The 20,565-nt window shown below is 42.1% G+C and overlaps 1 long non-coding RNA gene across 2 annotated transcripts in view; it reads left to right on the top strand.

Annotated features, from left to right (window-relative positions):
• Positions 1-5,403, top strand: part of LOC138747311 (uncharacterized) — a 291,147-nt gene extending 285,744 nt beyond the window's left edge. For both annotated transcript variants that reach the window (XR_011347428.1, XR_011347426.1), the window contains one exon: positions 5,062-5,403. This is a non-coding gene — a long non-coding RNA (uncharacterized lncRNA). The remainder of the gene's footprint in view (positions 1-5,061) is intronic.
• The last annotated feature ends 15,162 nt before the right edge of the window (positions 5,404-20,565 follow it).

Raw genomic sequence — 20,565 nt, 5'->3', positions numbered from 1 at the left:
GTATCACGGCCAACCTCCTTACTGATCTTGAATGGGTATCACGGCCAACCCCCTTACTGATCTTGTTTGTTGGTTAATGACATCAACAACAAACGTCTATGTTCAACTTGGTTTGATAGAAAATAAGTTAAGTGAGCATGTAATGTTTCCAAAAAATAAAAGCCTAGAGAAATCTATATCACAATTATAAACATCAAGCAAGGTTCCTGCTGCCGATTCCTGTCCCGTGAACCATACTGAAATCAGGAGGCACAAGATTGTGAATCCTTGACATTAATACAAATTATAAACACACGGCACCACGTTAATTGGGGTAGTGAGCAGAGAACTGAAAGGCACACATATTAAATTGATAAAACAAAGAATAATTAACATTTTGAAGGGATTCTATAATCCTTAATTAACTGAAGTGTCAAATTTACTCTCAGCTAAAAACAGTAAAAGCCACCATGGCGACATTTAATCTCCATAAATATTGCAACAGATTCAACACATCTCAACCACATGACAGTTTCGTGAATGGAACAATGAACAGAGTTTAGTTGCCTATTCATCAATAATATTGAGTCAGCAATTATAATGGCTCAGTGATTCTATCCACTGGGGTACAGAGCATTAGGGCTGCTTTGATCTTTACTCTGCTAATATCACCAGTCTCAGCTAGGATCATATAAACTTTTATTATCCCTCAGATAGAAAGAAAATATACCAACCAGGGTTTCTTCCACTGATCCAAGCCTGTATAAAACACGAGGGGGCAGATTTAGCTTAAATTGTGATCCCCCCCCTGTCTAAAACAGTCTGCAATTACCCTTCGTCACAATTTATGCAAACAGTAAACCTTTGGGAGAAGTGGCAACAAATGTGTAACTGATGTGTGCAAACACATCTGGGTGAATGATGCAATCCAATAACGTTCTTGGGAGAGAACAGGAATATAATTGACAGAAAAGATACGCTGAAAACACGAAGCCATCATCAAACGTTGTTTCAGGCCCTTGTGTTTGGAGGCCAACTTAGAAATTATTAAATGTAGCACAATCTGAACCACAAATCTAAAGTATTATTCTATCAGTCAAGAAGTTTGTTGAAAAAACCTGTTTACAGACTATTGGTGAGTAAAACATGAACGTCTACAAAAACTGAGATTGAAGTAAAAACACAATGCTGGAGAAATTCAGCAGGTCAAACAGTGTACATTATATAGCAAAGATAGAGTAAAGTTTTTATTACAGAGTAATGGTGATCCCATGGTGATCTCGTTAGACACCCATGACTGTGTGGCCAGGCACAATTTCAATCCGATCTACAAGTTGGCCACAGTTGTTGGCAATATCACAAATGGCAATGAGAAAGTGTACAGGAGGGAGATAGATTAGCTCGTGAAATGATGTAACGACAGCAACCTTGCGCTCAACTTCAGCAAAACCAAGGAGATGATTGTGGACTTCAGGAGGAAGTCAGGGGAACTTGACCCAGTCATCTTCGAGGGCTCAGTAGTGGAGAGGGTCAAGAACTTCAAATTCCTGGATGTCATCATCTCCGAGGATCTGTCCTGGAGCCTCCATGTTGATGCAATCACAAGAAGGCTTGTCAGCAGCTCTACTTTGTGAGATTCAGTACCCCAAAAAAATCCACCTGTACTGACATAAGCAAGTCACATGATCTGATAAATCACTAAAAAACTAAGGAAAACATTAAAAATGTCCAGGGATAATCGCTCCACATCAAAGTAGTGAAATGATGGTAACTCATCAACGTGCTGACATTTTAATTCTCAGGTAAAATTCTGAATGGGAAGCTCTCGTATTTATTTTAGAGATACAGTAAGGTAATGGGCCCTTCTCCCCCACAACCCCATGCTGCCCAAATACATGCATGTGACCAATTGACCTTCTAACACTTTGGAAACTGGAGCACCTTTGTCATTCATAGAATTGTTAAGCTACCGGCCATGATTTTCTGCACCATTTCCACGAAAGCACAGCAGATACTTGGGCGGTCACCACCTGCTGCCAAAATGTCCCTCCCCTTTAAACTGTGAGGAATGCCAGTTAGGTGAGTTGTCAATCAGTAGCACATCTAAGATTCTTTGGCTTGGCTTCGCGGACGAAGATTTATGGAGGGGTAATGTCCACGTCAGCTGCAGGCTCGTTTGTGGCTGACAAGTCCGATGCGGGACAGGCAGACACAGTTGCAGCGGCTGCAGGGGAAAATTGGTGGGTTGGGGCTGGGTGTTGGGTTTTTCCTCCTTTGCCTTTTGTCAGTGAGGTGGAATCTAAGATTAGCATCTTTCTATGTCATGATGACAAATGCCTGTGGCCAAGTTTGCCTTTCTGTTACTCCCGCATAAACAGGCTACGGGAACCGGACGTGGGCCCACATGTACTGCTTTGCAACCAAGCATGCTCGAGAGAGAGCATGGAAGCATTAAAGAGAATTCAGAGAAGCTTGATTACACTTCATGTCATGGGTGGATCTCATTTGGGAAAAAGAAAGTCGTGGAATAATGATGGGTCTTAAACTGCTGAAAGCCATGGATGACACTGATGGAAGCAGCTTTTTGAGCTGAAACTGTGATTGCAGAAGTATACAATTAGCAAGCCTTAAGCAAGACAAGAGATTAAAAGAGATGATTTTTGTCCCCACAGAGCAGAGGATATAGGCAGTGTACTTCATAAATGTAATACATCTATATCTATTAATTCCTTCAAGAATCTGATAAATATCAAGTGAATAATGAAACGGAAAGATAAGTCACATTGTAGATACTTAAATATTCCTCTGAAGATCCTGCTTCCTGTGCTCCTGTAACTACTGAAATGTCAACTATGGAATGTGCCTGTTCAGTCCTGAATAATGTAGGTCACAATGTAAGATTGATTTCTTGGAATTGCCACAGGGGATGAAGGAGACACAGCATAGGCCTTTATGTTTTACAGAGCAGAGTCACTTCCCTAAGGAGTCTAAATAAATTAAAGTGCCAGCAATGACAGTGCAAATTGTTCATGGCCTGTTGGGAAGATGAGGTAGGAACCATTACATCTTCTTCCATAGTTTTTGCCCTTCCAGTAAATTTTAACATAATGGAACTGCTTTGGGCTGTTAACCTAGACCTCCTTATTCCCAGCCAGTTGGTAAGACAAGAAAGTCCCTTCTTCTTGGTACTATCCTCCTCTAGAATTTCCAATGGAGTAAACGATTAATGACACCACTAGAAGAAAATGTTAACTCAAAGCAAATGTAAACTGATGAATTTGTGCAATTAAATAACATTTCTTACATGTATAATTTGTAAGTTTAACTTGAAAGATATTTTGTTTCTTGCTTATTTTCAGTAAATTAAAATAAGCAATGGAGATACTGGACAGGCAGGAGGGGAGAAGTATAATCTCTATTCTTCTTTGGCTTGGCTTCGCAGACGAAGATTTATGGAGGGGTAAATGTCCACGTCAGCTGCAGGCTTGTTTGTGGCTGACAAGTCCGATGCGGGACAGGCAGACACGGTTGCAGTGGAAAATTGGTGGGTTGGGGTTGGGTGTTGGGTTTTTCCTCCTTTGTCTTTTGTCAGTGAGGTGGGCTCTGCGGTCTTCTTCAAAGGAGGTTGCTGCCCGCCGAACTGTGAGGCGCCAAGATGCACTATTACATGTACGGTAAAATCCCCATTGTCCAGAATTCAAGCAACCAGCAAAAAAATTGCAGAAAATAAGAACGTTTAACATTGGCGTCCCCAGCGGTTAGTTCGCCCATCAGGCAACACACAATCTGCAGCAACCAGAAAATTCACATATCCGGCATATCCACCAATCCCAATCGGTGCCGGATACTGGGGGGAGTTTACGGTATTAAGCAGGTGTAGAAAAATATGCACATTGAACTCCTGATGAAATTCAGCCATTGATATCAACTCAAGGACATTGAAACCCCATGGATAAGGGTCTTAATGCTGAGTAGCAGCTCAGAGGTTGAGCTGAGAGAGAGAAAAAAAATTCTTTTAAGAAAGAAACATTATCCAAGACAAAATGCCAAAATAAATGATGGAATGGATTACTACACATTATATAAGTAGCTCCTGGTCAGGAATTTAGAGTGAAGCAAATTCAATAAACTTGATGTTGGACTTCAACAAGAAAGCCTGCAGACGCTGGGGTTGATGCAATGCACAGTTATGATGGAGAAACTCAGCAACAGGCGTCCGTAGGAAGTAAAATGTTACCAACATTTCAGGCCTGAGCCCACTGTCAGGAACAAGGAAAAGCAGGTGGGTGGGGGGATGGGGAGAAGGAGGGAGGAAGGGGATGGGAGAGGAGCACAGGCAAAATAGGTAAGAGGTCATAAATAGATGGTTAAAGCACCCCGAAATGCTGGAGGAACTCAGCCAGTCTTTCAGCGTCTAAAGGAGGTAAAGATATATTGCCGATGTTTCAGACCTGAGCTCTTCTTCAAGGAATAAGCATTCCTTTCTGTTCCATTCTGCTTATTTCTTGAGAAAGGGCTCAGGCCCGAAATATCAGAGATATACACTATGGGCGCTATAAGACCGGCTGAGCTCCTCCAGCATTTCGGGGTGTTTTTAGCTACAATCAAAGCATCTGCAGACCTCCATGTTTCACTAAGAGGTAATAGTGGGAGGAAGGAAGAGAAAGGGCGGGTCGGTTGGCGTAGCGGTTAACACGTTGCCTTTACAGCACCAACGATCGGGACCAGACCAGACGTTCGAGTCCCACGTTGTCTGTAAGGAGTTTGTACATTCTTTCCTTGTCTGCATGGATTTTCTCCAGGAGCTCCGATTTCCTCCCACCGTTCAAAACGTAGTGGGGGTGTAGGTTAATGGGGTGTCAATTGGACAGCACGGTCTCATGGGCCGAAATGGACTGTTACCGTGCTATATGTCTACATTTTTTTTATTATAAAAGAAACTTAGAAGTGATAGGGGAAGAAGACACAGGGCAAAGAAGGGTAGCTCTCTTTAGGGGGAAGTAATCTAGTCTCTAAACCACCGTCCTGATGATCCTTAGGTAGGATAGCTTGATGAACCAAATCTTATCATTTTCTCCACAGAAGGAAGAACTCAGTAACCTCATGCGGCCCAGTTAGAGTCGTTGTTAGTGCAACGCTGTTACAGCGCCAGTGACCCGAGTTCAAATCCAGCGCTCTCTGTGAGGCATCTGTACGTTCTCCTTGTGTCTTCATGGGTTTCCTCTACGTTCTCTGGTTTCGTCCCACTGCAAAAATACACCAGGATTGTAGGTCAATTGGATGTAATTGGGCCAAATGGGTTTGTTACCATACTGTATGTCTAAATAAAAATAATGAATTTGCCCCCAAACTGAAAATCACACAATCGCCAGCTCGCTGCTCTTATTTCCATAGACAGACAAATTTAATATAAAATTTCCAGAAGAACCAAAATGATAGGAAGAATGTTTTTTTTTAAATTTAAGCATATTTATTGTTGTAATTAGAAATGAATACCTTTAAAAAGTGGTGAAAATCAATCTCGCTTGATTTCAGAAGGAAGATGAATACCTGGAAAGGAAATAGCTGCAGAATACAGAATTGCAGCTAATTCTATTTCCCAGAACAGCGAAGATGGGCTTAATGGCCTCCCATTCGCTGTGGAATTTGATGATTCTACACTTGGCAGAAACTGAATACAGGTTCAAAAAACTTCTAATGGTTCCACCAATATTAGCATCAAGGGACAAGAGTAAAAGAATGTTTTCATAAATAATTTTCTGACGTCAAAATTTACTCATTCTGTAAAGATGGCATTTTCAAGCATGCTATAGAACAGATAAGTTGCTTTGTTCAAACATCTGTCCATTGTTATTCCGGCTACAAACTGTGAAATTCCAGAAGATAGCATCAGTCGTATCAGATAATCTTATGTGATGACACAAGTTAATATCATTTGCCTAAACGAAATCTTCTGAAATCACCACTGGAAGGAAAAAAAACATCCCTGAAAGTGCCAAGGAAGGGTGAAAACTACTGTGACACAGGAAATGGTGGAAGCAAAACTATTAGCTCATGAGACGATTCTCTCCTTTGATAAACGCATTAAAGACAACCAGAGTGGTCAGAGTTGTAATTCATCCCCGCAATCTGAAAGAACGGGTCATAGGAGCCCTGGCTCTGGAATAGCAGCACAATTACCGCTGGTTGCTTAGTTATTATCTTGTCAAAGGCTGATTTAAGGCTCGACTCACTGCTGAGTTTTGTCTGCAGGTCCTTGCGGCCAGGAGCCATAATTCCTGGTAGGTTGTTCTGCCTATGCCCTGTTGGGCTGGCGGCCAATACTTGCTCCTGATTGTTCTTATTAACCCCTTTGGAACAGTCACTTAAAGATTCATTAACCTGTGAGACTTGTATCTGTGCCATGTGCCCTCAGCTGCATATCCATGATAAATAACTATGTGGCGTTAATGAAAGTTGGATTTTCACAATTTGAACATGTGTTATTATTTTATTTCAACCAAGTTTCATACACAGTGTTTCAAGTTCATCCTCATGTTTATTGTAGCTGGCACTAAGGTGCAGTGAGAATGTTTCTTTTGTGAGCAGTTGAGCTGTACATCCCATACTGATCAAACATTGTGCTTTATGTAGCAAAAAAGATATTGTACACAACTAACATTTTGGGCTTGAGCCCTTCATCAAGGTATGGGCAAAATGTGGGCAGGCACTCGAACAAAATGGTGCGGGAGGGACAGGTGGAGGAGGTAGTGTGAAGAAGGGAAGGAGGGCATGGGGAGGAGGGATGCCGCCGTGAATGGAAAGGGAAGGGGGTGGAAAGGTGGAGGAAAGGGAAGGGAGGGAGAACGGAGAGCGGGCTGGCAGAAACCGGAAAAGTCGATGTTACTGCCATCCAGTTGGAAAATGAAGTGTTGTTCCCCCAATGTACGAGTGTCTTGGTGGGTTAGTACATGAGGCTCTTGGCCGGATGGAACATGAGACATCTCATGGTCAACACTTGATTTTTCAGGAACATCCTAAGAACCTTAAGCTGCCCTCTTATCCCCATCTCAGTACCATTGATGTTAACAGTGGATTGAGCTCCACCATCTTCTGCAATTCTATGTCTAGCTCCTTCATCTTGCAGACGTCAAAGAAGAAGTTGTTGTCCTGGCACCATGCCGCTAGCCCCATTCTATATTCCCACTCATCGTTGTTAGGGAAATGTATGTGTGCAACAGTGGTTTTGGCTTTAACTCCCACTGAAGAAACTTGGGGGACACCATCATTGAAACTCTGATCCAGTATGTACTGATAGAGTGCTAGTGCTAATCCTGACCACTAGAGGGAGTCAAAAGATGAGCTGTTGTAGATTCAAAATGGATGCCTCCATGAGGCCTTGTCTGGGTGCATCTTTAGCTAATAAATATAGTTGTTTTAAAAGAACCCAAGTTCCTTATTACAATAAAAGAAACACCACGCAGTGCTCAGGGAATGCAGCACTGTTTTCAGCTTGATTTTTGAATAAAATTTGTACCTGAATTCCTCTATCGCTTCTCTAACGATGTCAAAGATCCTGTATAACTATTAATTTGAGTGGCCGAGAGTGTTGATGTTGGTATAGTGACTATTGTTTATCTCTCAATTAACCAATAATCTCGTCATTATCACAATTCTGTTTGTGGGCCTTGCTGATTGCAATATGCCTCCCATATTAAAAGAGAGATTTCCATGACAAAGACTACTTAATTGTGGGAGTCCATGAGTGATATGTAGTCAGTGATGGAAAAGCAGAGAGAGTGAGGAGGGAATGCCTGCTGGGTTCTCAGAAGCCATTTCATGTACCCGGAGGGACACTGACTATGGATTGAATATGGCTGGGTCATTTTTGACTAGTTATTTCAGGATTGGTGATGAAGTGGCTTAATGGCTGGTAAAGGCAGCGCGTTCACAGTAGTCGTCAGTGTGACAGAGCCAACGACCCGTGTTCAAATCCTGCATTGGCTATAAGGTGTTTCTTCATTCTCTCCGTGCTTGCGTGAGTTTTCTCCTTGTGTTCCGGTTCCCTCCCACCTTCCAAAGACATACGGGGATGTAGATTAATTGGTGTATTTTGGGGGGGCACAGGCTCGCGGGACAGAAGGACCTGCTATCATGCTGTATGTCTAAATTTAATTTAAATTTAACACGACTCTGATCTGAAACATCCCAGCAGAGGATTGACCTGGAGCAAAGACATAAGCAGGGCAAGCAGAGGACAACGGCATTTTCAGAAGAAGTCTGACCTATTTATAAATGTTAGGACATAGATATGTGAATATCTGTTTCGTTGAAACATCGCATTTTTCTTGGACTAATTGAATATTTATTTAGCTATTGCTTTGTATTTATTATCTCTTTTTCTGTCTTGGCATATTGCGGTTATTTAGTTTATACAGCAGAGTTGGTATACCTTACTCCGCAGCTGTACCAGGTAACAACCTTGCTGCATCTGTGCGTAGGTATATGACAATAGAAATTCATCATTTCACCTCATAACCAATTCATTTGACTATATTGACATTTTTAGGTGCTCTATATGCCACAGTCCTAGATCCTTGAGAACCCGTTTGTTATCTAATCATGGAACAGTAACTTGCACTCATCTCACTACATGTTACCTTGCTTTGAATGCCTGTCTTCTTCATCAGTCAGAGCTGTGTGTAACTTTAGCCAGCCTGGCACTGTTCCCTTCTGGTTTATCCCAACAAGAATCTAAAGATTTTCTTGAAAGCGTCAGGGATTTTGCTTCAACTCTTCCAAGGCTTCCTAGTTATCAGTCAATCTGCTCTTTTACATACATGTTGATGATATCCTCCACATTTTCCATGTGTAAAGTTATATGTATTTTCAAACAGAAATAAAGTTGTTTATCTGACCTCTCAATTAAAGGATTTCAAGATTTTTTTTTGTGCAGAAATTTAATGTTAAAATGTCAGTTTCTGGTAACTTTGCTTATAACCAGATTGGCACCATTAAGGTAAGGACGGGTAACTCTTTCTTTCCTGCTTATTTGACCTTATAACAAATGCAATAATGGAATACTGAAACTCAAATTGGAGGTCCAAAACTAACACATCAATTCATTGCATCTCACTGCTTTTCTACGTGCAATATGACCATATGAGCATTTTAGTGAATATTTTATATGAATATTTTAGTGCCAAATTTTTGGATCCAGAGGATCACATCATACTTAGCATTCACATTACTAACATCTCAGCGAGGTTTGTCACAAAGCTGGAGAACCTCAGCAGGTCGAACAGTGTCCTTTATATGGGAAAAACAAAAATACTTCACCAATATTTCGGGCTTGAGCCCTTCATCAAGGCGCCTGAATGAAAAGGTAAAGGGGAGGAGCATAGTCCCACAGGCAGGAGGTAATAGGTGGAGAAGGGAGGTAGGGCATTGCAGCGAGCAGGGAGATGGTTGTTACAAGTCCAGAGAACCCCAAAACCCAGCAGCAATAGATATTCACCAAGACAAATGGTTACTTAAACAAAAGTTGCTTTTAATTATCTTTAAACATGAAAATAGAATCAAACTTTAACTTATCACTAAATTACTTAACCTAACTTAACCCCCTTCTAGTTCTAAGCGCACATTTGTGTAAGTTCCAAAAAGTGGTTTGGTTCACAGTCCAATCTCACTTCTCATTCCTTCAAGTTCACTGGTTGCAGGCAATTCTTATGCTGTGCACAGAATTTAAAGTTCACCAGGGTTTGGTGCTTGAAAGGTAAGTGGTTACCGCTCAGGAAGATTCTTGTCGGTTTTCAGAGAGAGATTTGTTGTTCCACAACTGATGTACTTCCATTAGTCACTTCAGTGCCTTGCTGACGAAACCTGCCCCATCAGGGATCTCCAGATGATAACCTCTTTCCTTCAGGTCACCACAGAGTTCCCTTTTGTTTCACTTATTCCAAGTGAAACATTAGACAACCAGCCTCTCCTCTTGCATGAACCACAAGGGCTTTGACCAGGCCATATTCCAAACAGGGTTGCTAGCTTGTTCTGTTCCAGTCCCAACTACTTCTGTTGTACAAGGGATCTGTGTGTGTGTCTCTCTCTCTCTCTCTCTCTCTCTCTCTCTCTCTCAGAGAGAAAGCCTGTTTGACTCTCTCTGCTTACAAAACCACATGACCCTCTTAGAACAGCAAGCTCTCCTTCCATACAGCAGCGGCTCCAGCATTCTCTTTCATCTGTTGCCTTTGGTAAACAACAATCCATTAGTGAAATCTCTTGAGCACTTTTCAAAGCTCTTGCAAAAGCTGTGAGAAGCCACTATGTCTAGCATGGGGCAGAGTTCCAGTATTTCAAATAAGATTTGTTTTAAAAGTTTTGTATGTGACCTACACTTACAAACCTTTCCCAATTTATCTCCCAAAAACATACCTACATACTCTATCACATGGTGAAATGAGAGAGAAGGGGTTGGAGACCTGAGGGAAAGAAGACGGGGGGAAGCGAAGGGAGGAGGAAATGTGAACTGGCTGCATGAAGACAAAGATAAAAATATCCTCTTGTGGCTTGCTACACCAGCAAGAGTCCATAGTCTCAAGTAGAACAAAAATACACATGCAGCTGGATGAAAAGTTCCATGACTTGACACATCAGGGAAACTGATGCATCAGGTGATCATCAGATGGATCTGGACATTTCCCAACAACTGGAACAGCTGGCTTCAGAATACTTTGTTCATACAGAACAGGGTACAGTTTTTGAGGTGAAAGTACATGAAAAGCCTGTAAACATATTGGAGGTTGTAATAACTTTAGCTCTTATAAATTAGAAAAAGCCTGGACAACTTCAGTTAATTTAGATGCAGCCATCTCTGTTCCATCTCCTCCAAACTCCCCCTGCTGGTAAACCCTGGTACCCCAGGATGTGTGGCAACCCAATCACACAGGTATTGATTGATTGATCAAGTCAACATACTACAGTAGCCATTCGCAACGGGAGCCGAACAGCACCCTTGGGGCCAGGGAGGGGGGGGGGCACAGACTGAAATCATAATTTTTTAAATGTTTTGTGTAGTCAGTACAAGAGAAATGTGGGGTGCTTGGTTGAATAGCCACAATAGAAATGGCCTCTCTTGTGCAGGTGAGACAAAGAATCGGGGATGTTGATGAGAACATTAGGGAAACCAAGTAGGATTAGTGTAGAATTTCCCTCTTGGTAAGTCAGAGAGACAGAATCAACACCTCGTTATATACATTAATGATCTAGATGATGGGGTGGTGAATTGGATTAGTAAATATGCAGACGATACTAAGATAGGTGGAATAGTGGATAATCAAGGATTGCAGAGGGATTTGGGCTGCTTAGAAAAGTGGGCTGAAAAATGGCAGATGGAATTTAATGCTGATAAGTGTGAGGTGCTTCATTTTGGTAAGAAGAATCAGAACAGGACATACGTGGTAAATGGGAGAGCATTGAGGAATACAGAAGAGCAGAAAGATTTAGGAGTGACGGTACATCGTTCCCTGAAGGTAGAAACTCACGTGAATAGGGTGGTGAAGAAGGCTTTTAGTATGCTGGCCTTTATCAATCATTGCATGGAATATAGGAGTTGGGAGGTGATGTTGAGATTGTATAAGACGTTGGTGCGGCCTAATTTGGAGTTCTGTGTGCAGTTTTGGTCGCCTAATTATAGGAAGGATATAAACAGAGTGGAGAGAGTGCAGAGAAGGTTTACCAGAATGTTGCCTGGGTTTAAGCATCTGGAGTATGGGGAGAGATTGGACAGATTGGGTCTTTATTCTTTGGAGCGTAGAAGGTTGAGAGGGGATTTGATAGAAGTATTTAAGATTATGAAAGGGATAGACAGAATGGATGTGGATAGACTATTTCCGTTAAGAGGAGGAAAGATTAAAACAAGAGGACATGAGTTAAGAATTAAGGGGCAGAGGTTTAGAGGTAACATGAGGGGGAACTTCTATACTCAGAGAGTGGTAGCCGTGTGGAATGATCTTCCGGGAGAAATAGTGGCGGCGGAGTCAATTGTATTATTTAAGAAAAGGTTGGACAGGTCTATGGATGAGAAGAAGATGGAGGGTTATGGGCATTGTGCAGGAAGGTGGGACTAGAAAGGGGTGTTTGGTTCGGTGCGGACTAGAAGGGGCTAATGGCCTGTTTCCGTGCTGTAATTGTTATGTTATTATGTTATGTTAATATTTGCAGTTCTTCACTGTTTCTGATCTATAACAATGTGGGAAGAACTTCTAAATAATTTAAGTGCATATCAATCAGAATTAGAAAATACTGTTTATGCTCCTCAATGTAGTCCAAGTGAACACAATCCTAAGGTGCAATAGACTTGGAGCATGGATCCAGAGGTGTTGATTTCAAGCAGCCTCACAGCATAAATTCAGACTCAAAATTCTATATGCCTTTAGCCTTCTCTAGTCACCAAGACCATGTGAGAAATGCTTCGGTTATGCTCCTGTAGTTCTGTCAATAACTGTTTCCTGAACTCTAAAAATCTGATGACTCATGAACCCCACAAAATGAAAGTCAAATTTATTGTCATCTGCTTGTACAAGTACAACCCGATGAAACATCGCTCTCCAGTCCTCGATGCAAAAAAATGTAGACACACAACCAGATATAACAGACATCTTTGGCTTGGGGTAAATGTCCACGTCAGCTGCAGGCTCGTTTGTGGCTGACAAGTCCGATGCGGGACAGGCAGACACGGTTGCAGCGGTTGCAGGGGAAAGTTTGTTGGTTGGGGTTGGGTGTTGGGTTTTTCCTCCTTTGTCTTTTGTCAGTGAGGTGGGCTCTGCAGTCTTCTTCAAAGGAGGTTGCTGCCCGCCGAACTGTGAGCGCCAAGATACACGGTTTGAGGCGAGATCAGCCCACTGGCGGTGGTCAATGGGGCAGGCACCAAGAGATTTCTTTAGGCAGTCCTTGTATCTCTTCTTTGGTGCACCTCTGACACGATGGTCAGTGGAGAGCTCGCCATATAACACGATCTTGGGAAAGCGATGGTCCTCCATTCTGGAGACGTGACCTACCCAGCGCAGTTGGATCTTCAACAGCGTGGATTCGATGATAACAGACATAGAGACATACAATACATATGCAGGACAAGTATTTCACCTATACAAATAAATAAATATTATTTCATGAATATGAGAGTCTCGGAGGGTTAGTGTGAGCAGTTCCTTTGGTCGTTCAGCATTCTCTCTGCCCATGTTCCTCAGCCTAGTGGTACTGGCTCTAATACTCCTGTATCTCTTTCCTGACAAGAGTAACTGAAAGATGCTGTGTGCAGGATGGAACAGATCCTCAAGGATTTTGTGCACCCTCTTCAGACAACGGTAGATCACGCCGATGGTGGGGAGGGAGACTCCAGTGATCCTCTCTGCCACTCTTACGGTCCTTTGGATTGACCTCCAATCCATTTCTCTGCAGCAACCGTACCACACTGTGATGCAGCCGGCCAGGATGCTTTCAATAGAGCTCCTATAGTAGGTTGACATAATGGTGACTGGTAGCCTTGCCCGCTTCGGTCTTCTCAGAAAGTTCAGTCGTTGCACCTTCTTGACAAGTGAGGAGATATTGAATGTCCACGATCGGTCACTAGTTAAGTGAACTCCAAGGAACATGGTGCTCTCCACTCTATGCACCACAGAGTTATTGATGTGTAGTGGAGGGTGGTTGCTCCTGATCCTCCTGAAGTCCACGATCATCTCCTTTATCTTGAACATGTAGAGACTTGATGACACCATTGGAGATGGATCTGGCTAAGCAGCTGTGGGTCAGTAACTGAGCATGCAGCCCTGAGTGCGCCAGAATAGAGGATTCATCTGTGCATAACTGGTGTTTTATTTAACCAATGAAAGGACACATTGTCATATCTCTCTGAAGATTGGGCCAGTCCCACAGGATTAGTTCAAAGCATAGATTCCGTTTTGTGGAATCAGGTGATGACACAGGTGAGGCACAAATCCGCGGCACGGTTAGTGTAGCAGTTAATGCAAATGCTATTACAGCGCTAGTGGCCTGGGTTCGTATCCGGCACTGTCGGTAAGGAGTTTGTACGTTCTCCCCTTGTCTGCATGGGTTTTCTCCGGGAGTTCCAGTTTTCTCCCAGCCAGGAACTGCAGGTCAATTGGTGTAATTAGGCTCATCGACTGAAAGGGCTTTTTACTGCGCTGGATGTCTAAATTTAAATTTAGATCCAGTGTCTGAAATACACATTTGTTGCATGATATTTTCATGGTCACTGATACTGCAATTTATGCATGGTACTGAGAGCGTCTACCTTGATTTTGGCGCCACATGTTAACAGGATCAAGGCCACAAACTGGATCCTTGAATGATGTTTCTGATCTGTTAGCAATCTGAATTTTGAACCTTACAAATATGTATGAAATTCCTTGACCTCAAAGATTATGCTCAATGTGAGCATAATTTAATTCACTTGGACGCTGCACCTGAAGGTGATACATGCACAATGGCAATGCCAAATGCCATGTGGGGATGCCTCACCATCAAGTCATAAATGTTTCTCTGAATCATAGTCTGTCAGCCACTTGCTGTTCAAAAGTTGGTGGTTGCATTGCTGAACTGCCTCTTCACACTGTGAATCCGGCCTCTGACCTTCACATCCAATGACTCGTGTAATGGCTAAAGTATGATTGACAGGTTGGTGAGGAAATATCCATTATAGTTCAACAATCTTCCACATCAGCTTTTGCTAGCAGTGTCCGCACGGCTCTGAGTCGAGCTCAAGCCTTGTGCATTGATTTAATAGCCACTGATCTTAGCAGCAAATTTTTTCTTGCGAGTTTTACTCTGATTCTGTACCGCCGCAGCCAAGACATACCCCTCTCCAGTATTGATAAAAACTGTTCCTGTCGGTATTGAAACCAGAAGATCATCCACAAAACAGCCAGTGTGTAAAATCTGGCCTGCGATGTGCTAAACAAAATCACCGGTGCTGTCGAAATCAGGAGAGGAAGTGATGGGTTATGGAGCCCCTTGTGGACATTCATGGTGAGGTAGTCCAGCTCCGGGTCTAATTCCAGCTGTTGGTTTGTGAAGGATAATTCAAGTTTACTGAAGATTTTTTGGATCTACCGTGGGAGCAATACATCCTCTGCATTGGGGAAGGGATATGTTTCAGCTTTCACACAGAAATTTGCCCTGTGATGTTATGGTTGCCACATAGACTCACTTTGGTACAACTACAAAGGGTGCCACCAAGTCACTTCTCTCCATGTGAGGTATGTGCTATGGTAGATTCCTTTACCTCAGCCAGTATCAGCATTTCAGTTTAACATCCCATCTAGAGGTGGCAATGCTGACGGTGCCACATTGCTTCAGTACTGCATTTCAAGTGGTGAAGTAAAATAGAGTGCCCATGACTTGGCTGAGGGGAAATTGCGGCCAACAAAGTGAGCAGACACTTAAAGGCTTGTTTGCTTTATGTGACAAGTCTGTGTCTAGGCAGACACAGAATTCAGAGAGGGGTTAGCTTTTAAAAATGCAACGATGGATCCTGTCTCTCTCCATCAGTGCTATCTGGCCAGATGGACATATGACAAGTCCCTATAATTAGCAACACGTCGAAAGGGTCAGGATATGTTCCTAACCAACACATTAACTCAATGGTTCTCAGCCTTTATCTTTCCTCTCACATATCACTTTAAGTAATCCCTATGCCATCAGTGCTCTGTGATTAGTAAGAGTGTGTGAGAAGGTTGAGAATCACTGCTCTAGACCCAATTGTTACTGAATAATTTTGCTTGAGAAAAATTGTCATTGGCCCATTTCTTTTGGAGTTCTGAAACCATGCACATAGCGAGTCAATTAGGTACGATTAAAACAATGGTTTTTGAACTTTTTCTTTCCACCCACATACCACCTTAAGCAATCCCTTACTAATCACAGAGCACCAATGGGATAGGGATTACTTAAAATGGTATGTGAGTCGAAAGAAAAAGGTTGAGAACCACTGATTAACCCATTTGGTCTTAACCTGTCAGAGATATTTCCTTCTGCTCTATTCCCGCTCCCCACCCTCTTTTCCATTAAAATGTAACCTGTTTTCTCTCTTTCCAATTCTGGAGTAAAGGGTAATGGAGCTGAAACAATGACTCTATTTCTCTTTCCTCAGATTCGCCCTGACTTGCTGAGTGTTTCCAACATGTCCTGGCTGCAGCAATACAGAATCAGAGTGGAAAGAGCACTACGGGCATTCCTGTTCATCCTCAATCCCTTTCTTCATCCTGTCAGACATTATGAGTGACTTTGGTAACATGTGACTCTTTGCCTTGAAATCCTTTATCTTACAGCCATCATTACAGTTAGAGACATAACTATCCGATACTCCTGAGTGCATGTAGTAGAACACTTTCATTGCTTTGTAAGCTGATTAACTTTTCTCTGTTCAGTTTGATCCTCAATAGTATCAGTCTTCATTGTCACCAAGGGGCAGGATCCCCCTCATTACAGGAAGGATGTGGAAGTTATGGAGAAGGTGCAGAGGATGTTGCCTGGATTGGAAAAATATGTCCTATGAGGCAAAGTTGGCAGAGCAGGGCCTTTTCTCTCTGGAGTGAAGAAGGGTGAGAGGTGACTTAATTAAGATGTACAAGATTCTGAGAGGCATAGATCAGGTCAACAGCCAGCATATTTTTCCCAGGGTGGGAATAGCAAACACCGGAGGACATCTGTAAAACGTGAAGGGTGGAAAATTTAGGGGAGACATCAAAGGTAAGTTTTTTTTCTACAAAGAGTTGTGGGCGCCTGGAAGGCATGACCAGGTGTGGTGGTGGAAGCTGGAGTAATAGGGACATTTAAGAGACTCTTAGACTGGCACATGGATAAAAGGAAAATGGACGGTTGTGGGTTAGGAAGAATTTAGTCTATTTTTGCTATGTGTGCCCTGCTGTAATGTTCAATTCTATTCTATTCTATTAGAACCATAAAATATTACAGCACAGAAACAGGCCCTTTCGGCCCTTCTAGTCTATGCCGAACTATTTATTCCTCCTAGACCCACTGACCTGCATCTAGTCCATAGCCCCTCCCTTCCATGTACCTGTCCAAATTCTTCTTAAATGTTAAAATTGAGCCCACATTCACCACTTTAGCTGGCAGCTCGTTCCACACTCCCAACCCTCACTGTGTGAAGAGGTTCCGCCTAAACTTTTCCCCTTTCACCCTTAACCCATGTCCTCCGGTTTGTATCTCACCTCTCCTCAATAGAGTGAGGAAAAAAAACAGTTTGTGGGGAAACAAATGTCTACCCTGTATCTGCCTTTCTATACTGTACTATTCTAACCCACCTTTTGTCCTTGTGTATTACTGGATCTGAATCTCTTACACAGTAACACTATTGTCTACTGTACAGGACAAGAAGCAAATGTGGTGTTCAGCTGCAGATCTACTGATTTTCCTCTCACATCTACCTGTTTGGAAGTAAATTCCATTCTACTTCCATTTTATGAGATTCCATGTAGAAAAGATTTACTAGGGATGCTACCCAGATTGAACCACATGTCTTCTGAAGAAAGGTTGAGCGAGCTGAGCTTTTCTCTTTGGATCACTAAGGGATGAAAGGAAACCCTAATAGAGATTATGAGAGGAATAGATCAGGTGGGCAGCCAGCACCTTCCTCCTAAGGGCAGCCATGGCCAATACTAGAGGATATCCGGAGAAAAAAACAGGTCAATGGAGAACAGATGGCCTCACTGTATCTGCCTTTCTTCCTCCTCTGAACAGGAAAATATTTTTCACTGTATCTGCCTTTCTTCCTCCTCTGAACAGGAAAATATTTTTGACCCTTGAGAACAGACCCATGGACCTCAAAATCCATAGAGATAGACCTAAAGACTTGGGAAATTAGACCTCTAGGCCAATGGGAGTCGATATAAGGATCTTCAGACCAACCCAAAATGGCTTTTTGACCCATCAGTCCATTGTGCAATATACCTACCTTCCCAGGGAAGAGGCAGTAAGAAGGACAACATGAAGCACACTCAGGGAAGCTTGGAAATGCCCTTCTTTCTCCCTCTCCGAAATGGGTGGGCTGGTAAAGTCGGAAGTGGGTGGGTGCACATATCGTTTATTCCATGATTTTTATACTCAGAGCATCAAAATGTTGGGGGAATGACTGGAGTACAAATTGATTATATCTCTGTCAAAGTATGGTTGAGCAAACAAAAAAAAGCATTTTAAGTCTTCCAAAAGACAATCGGTCAAGGCCAAGAGAATGTGAAATTATAATGCAGCGTGTAATTTCTTCTCCATGACAGAAATACCAGGTACAATCAGGATCGTTTTAAGTTTCCATTTTAAGGTCATTAACAAATCCACTTGTGTAGATAGTCTGTCCCTTCCACTGTATAAAAGAAATTCCTGGCATTTTGCCTAATTTAGTGCTGCAAGTCTCCATCTCTTTCTGATAACCTATCAATTGGATATGCTCCAATTCTCTATCATTTTTAAACCCATTATCATTTCCACTCACTATTCACATAGAATTAAAAGTTTGAAGTTAAATACAATTACGGGTGAAGACTGGGTTATAATGTGTAGTCACTGTTGTTCCACACAATCCTTGGAGGTTCTTTTCACAACTAAAAGCTCATAGACCAATGCTTAAAAATTATTCTTTAGAAATCAATCAGCACCATTAAAGTTACAGTTGTTCTTGATGAGACAAGGATGCTTTGTTTGAGCATGCACCGCAGAAAAATGATTGCAATCTGAGATCCCAGGCATGACCCATGTCTCATTCGACGTGACACAATCCAGGACTCTCCTTGATTATCATGGAGTGTGGGAAGGAAATCCATTTATGTTCAGTCAAAGCACAGAAATGTTGGAGGAACTCAGCTGATCTCGTAGCGTCCATAGGAGGTAAAGATATATTATGGACGTTTGAGGCCACATCTGGAGAACTGTGCACTATTCTGGTCTCCTTACTTGAGGAAGGATGTACTAGCTTTGTAGGCAGTGCAGGTGGGGGGGGGGGGGGAGTTCACCAGGTTGATTCCAGAGATGAGGGGGTTACCCTATGAGGACTGATTGAGTCATCTGGGACTGTACTCACTGTAATTCCCATTATCCAGAATTCAAGCAAACAGCAGCCTCAAGCAACTGGCAAAATAATTGTGGAAAATAAATAATGTGGAAGTTTAAACTTGGCATGCCTTGCCGTTAGTTCACCAATCCATGCAATGCACAATCTCAAGCAACTGGAAAATTCACTTATCCAGAATTTACCAATCCCTTTAGGTGCCGGATACCAGGGGTTTTACTCTACATTCTACTGCATTTGTCCACATTATAGAACTACTGCCATATCTAAACTTATCCCTTATTCAATCAGGAAGCAGAATTGTTGGTCCAAATCATCCCTCATTTTCATATCATCAAACTTGAAAATTGTTCCATTCATGCACTAAATTTTATCCAAATGACAAACACATGAATTGTTCTCATACGATCAGATCCACTCCTATCTAATCCTGAAGCACTGCTTAACATTTTCAACCAACCAAAGATCCACATGATCTTCATTTTGGAAAAAGTCAAAAATAGTCAGATACTCAAAGCTTTTCAAATAGAATTTTTAAAACTCAGAAGCCTTACAAATAAAAAAAAAAGTTTCATTAAAATCACTCCAAAAAGTTAACAAACTATTTAAAAAATCAAAATAAAAACAGCAGATACATTCACGTCGTTTTCCACAGGGACTGGAAACCATTCAAGAGAGTCAGACTGATCAAATTCTCTGGTTGAATTTTGAAGCTCTCTCCTCCGCATCAGTCCCGAGATCAGAATTACCAATCACACACAGAAGCTCCCAGCATGGTGAGCTGACCACTGCAGAACCAATGGCTATCAGTCAGCTTAATTTGGCTCACAGAATTGCAAGAACTCAGAAAAGAAGGTTATATTAGCATTACTTGAGGAATTAACAAAGATGGTGAACAAACAGCAAATGTTTTGGATAAACTTTCAAATGGCCTATAACACAAAGCAGTTGAGACCAGTTAGCTGAGAGTTTCTTAGAGCACCTAGAGTTGGTAACATTGTCCCTTTTCAAGAATTCTAATCAGAAACCTCTTCTAATTGGTTTCGGGCATAAGCTGGTGAGAGAGATGATTACTCTTGTAGTTGATGGAATATTCCGTGCAATCGTGCTGGAAACAGTAGGAAAAATACACGTAGCGTACTGGGAGAAAAGTTGGAATGTAAAATTGTTTGCCAAAGAATTGAGGCAACCATGGAGCATTGATACAGGGCCTTTAAGATGGCAGTGCCCTCTTTGGTTCTTCACAGGAGATTTAGCAAGAAAATTCATTCCTTTCTGGTATATGAAATAGCAGGTTCCTGGCATTTTTCTAACAAGTGTTATAACTGCCACTAGAGGGATCTTTCATTATTGCTGACAATTCTTTGTTGAACAAGAACTTGAGTGAGATTGAAATCTATAATAATTTGAACCAAATGGAAATTTATCACGAGGAATTGAGTAATCACATCATTTGAATGAAGCAACCCTGAACTAAGAGGGGTAACCCATTCCTCGGGACTGCTGACAAT

The sequence above is a fragment of the Narcine bancroftii genome, chromosome 12, assembly GCF_036971445.1.
Source record: "Narcine bancroftii isolate sNarBan1 chromosome 12, sNarBan1.hap1, whole genome shotgun sequence".
Taxonomy (NCBI): domain Eukaryota; kingdom Metazoa; phylum Chordata; class Chondrichthyes; order Torpediniformes; family Narcinidae; genus Narcine; species Narcine bancroftii.
Note: the sequence above shows the minus strand (reverse complement) of the source record. Positions and strands in the feature narration are given on the sequence as shown.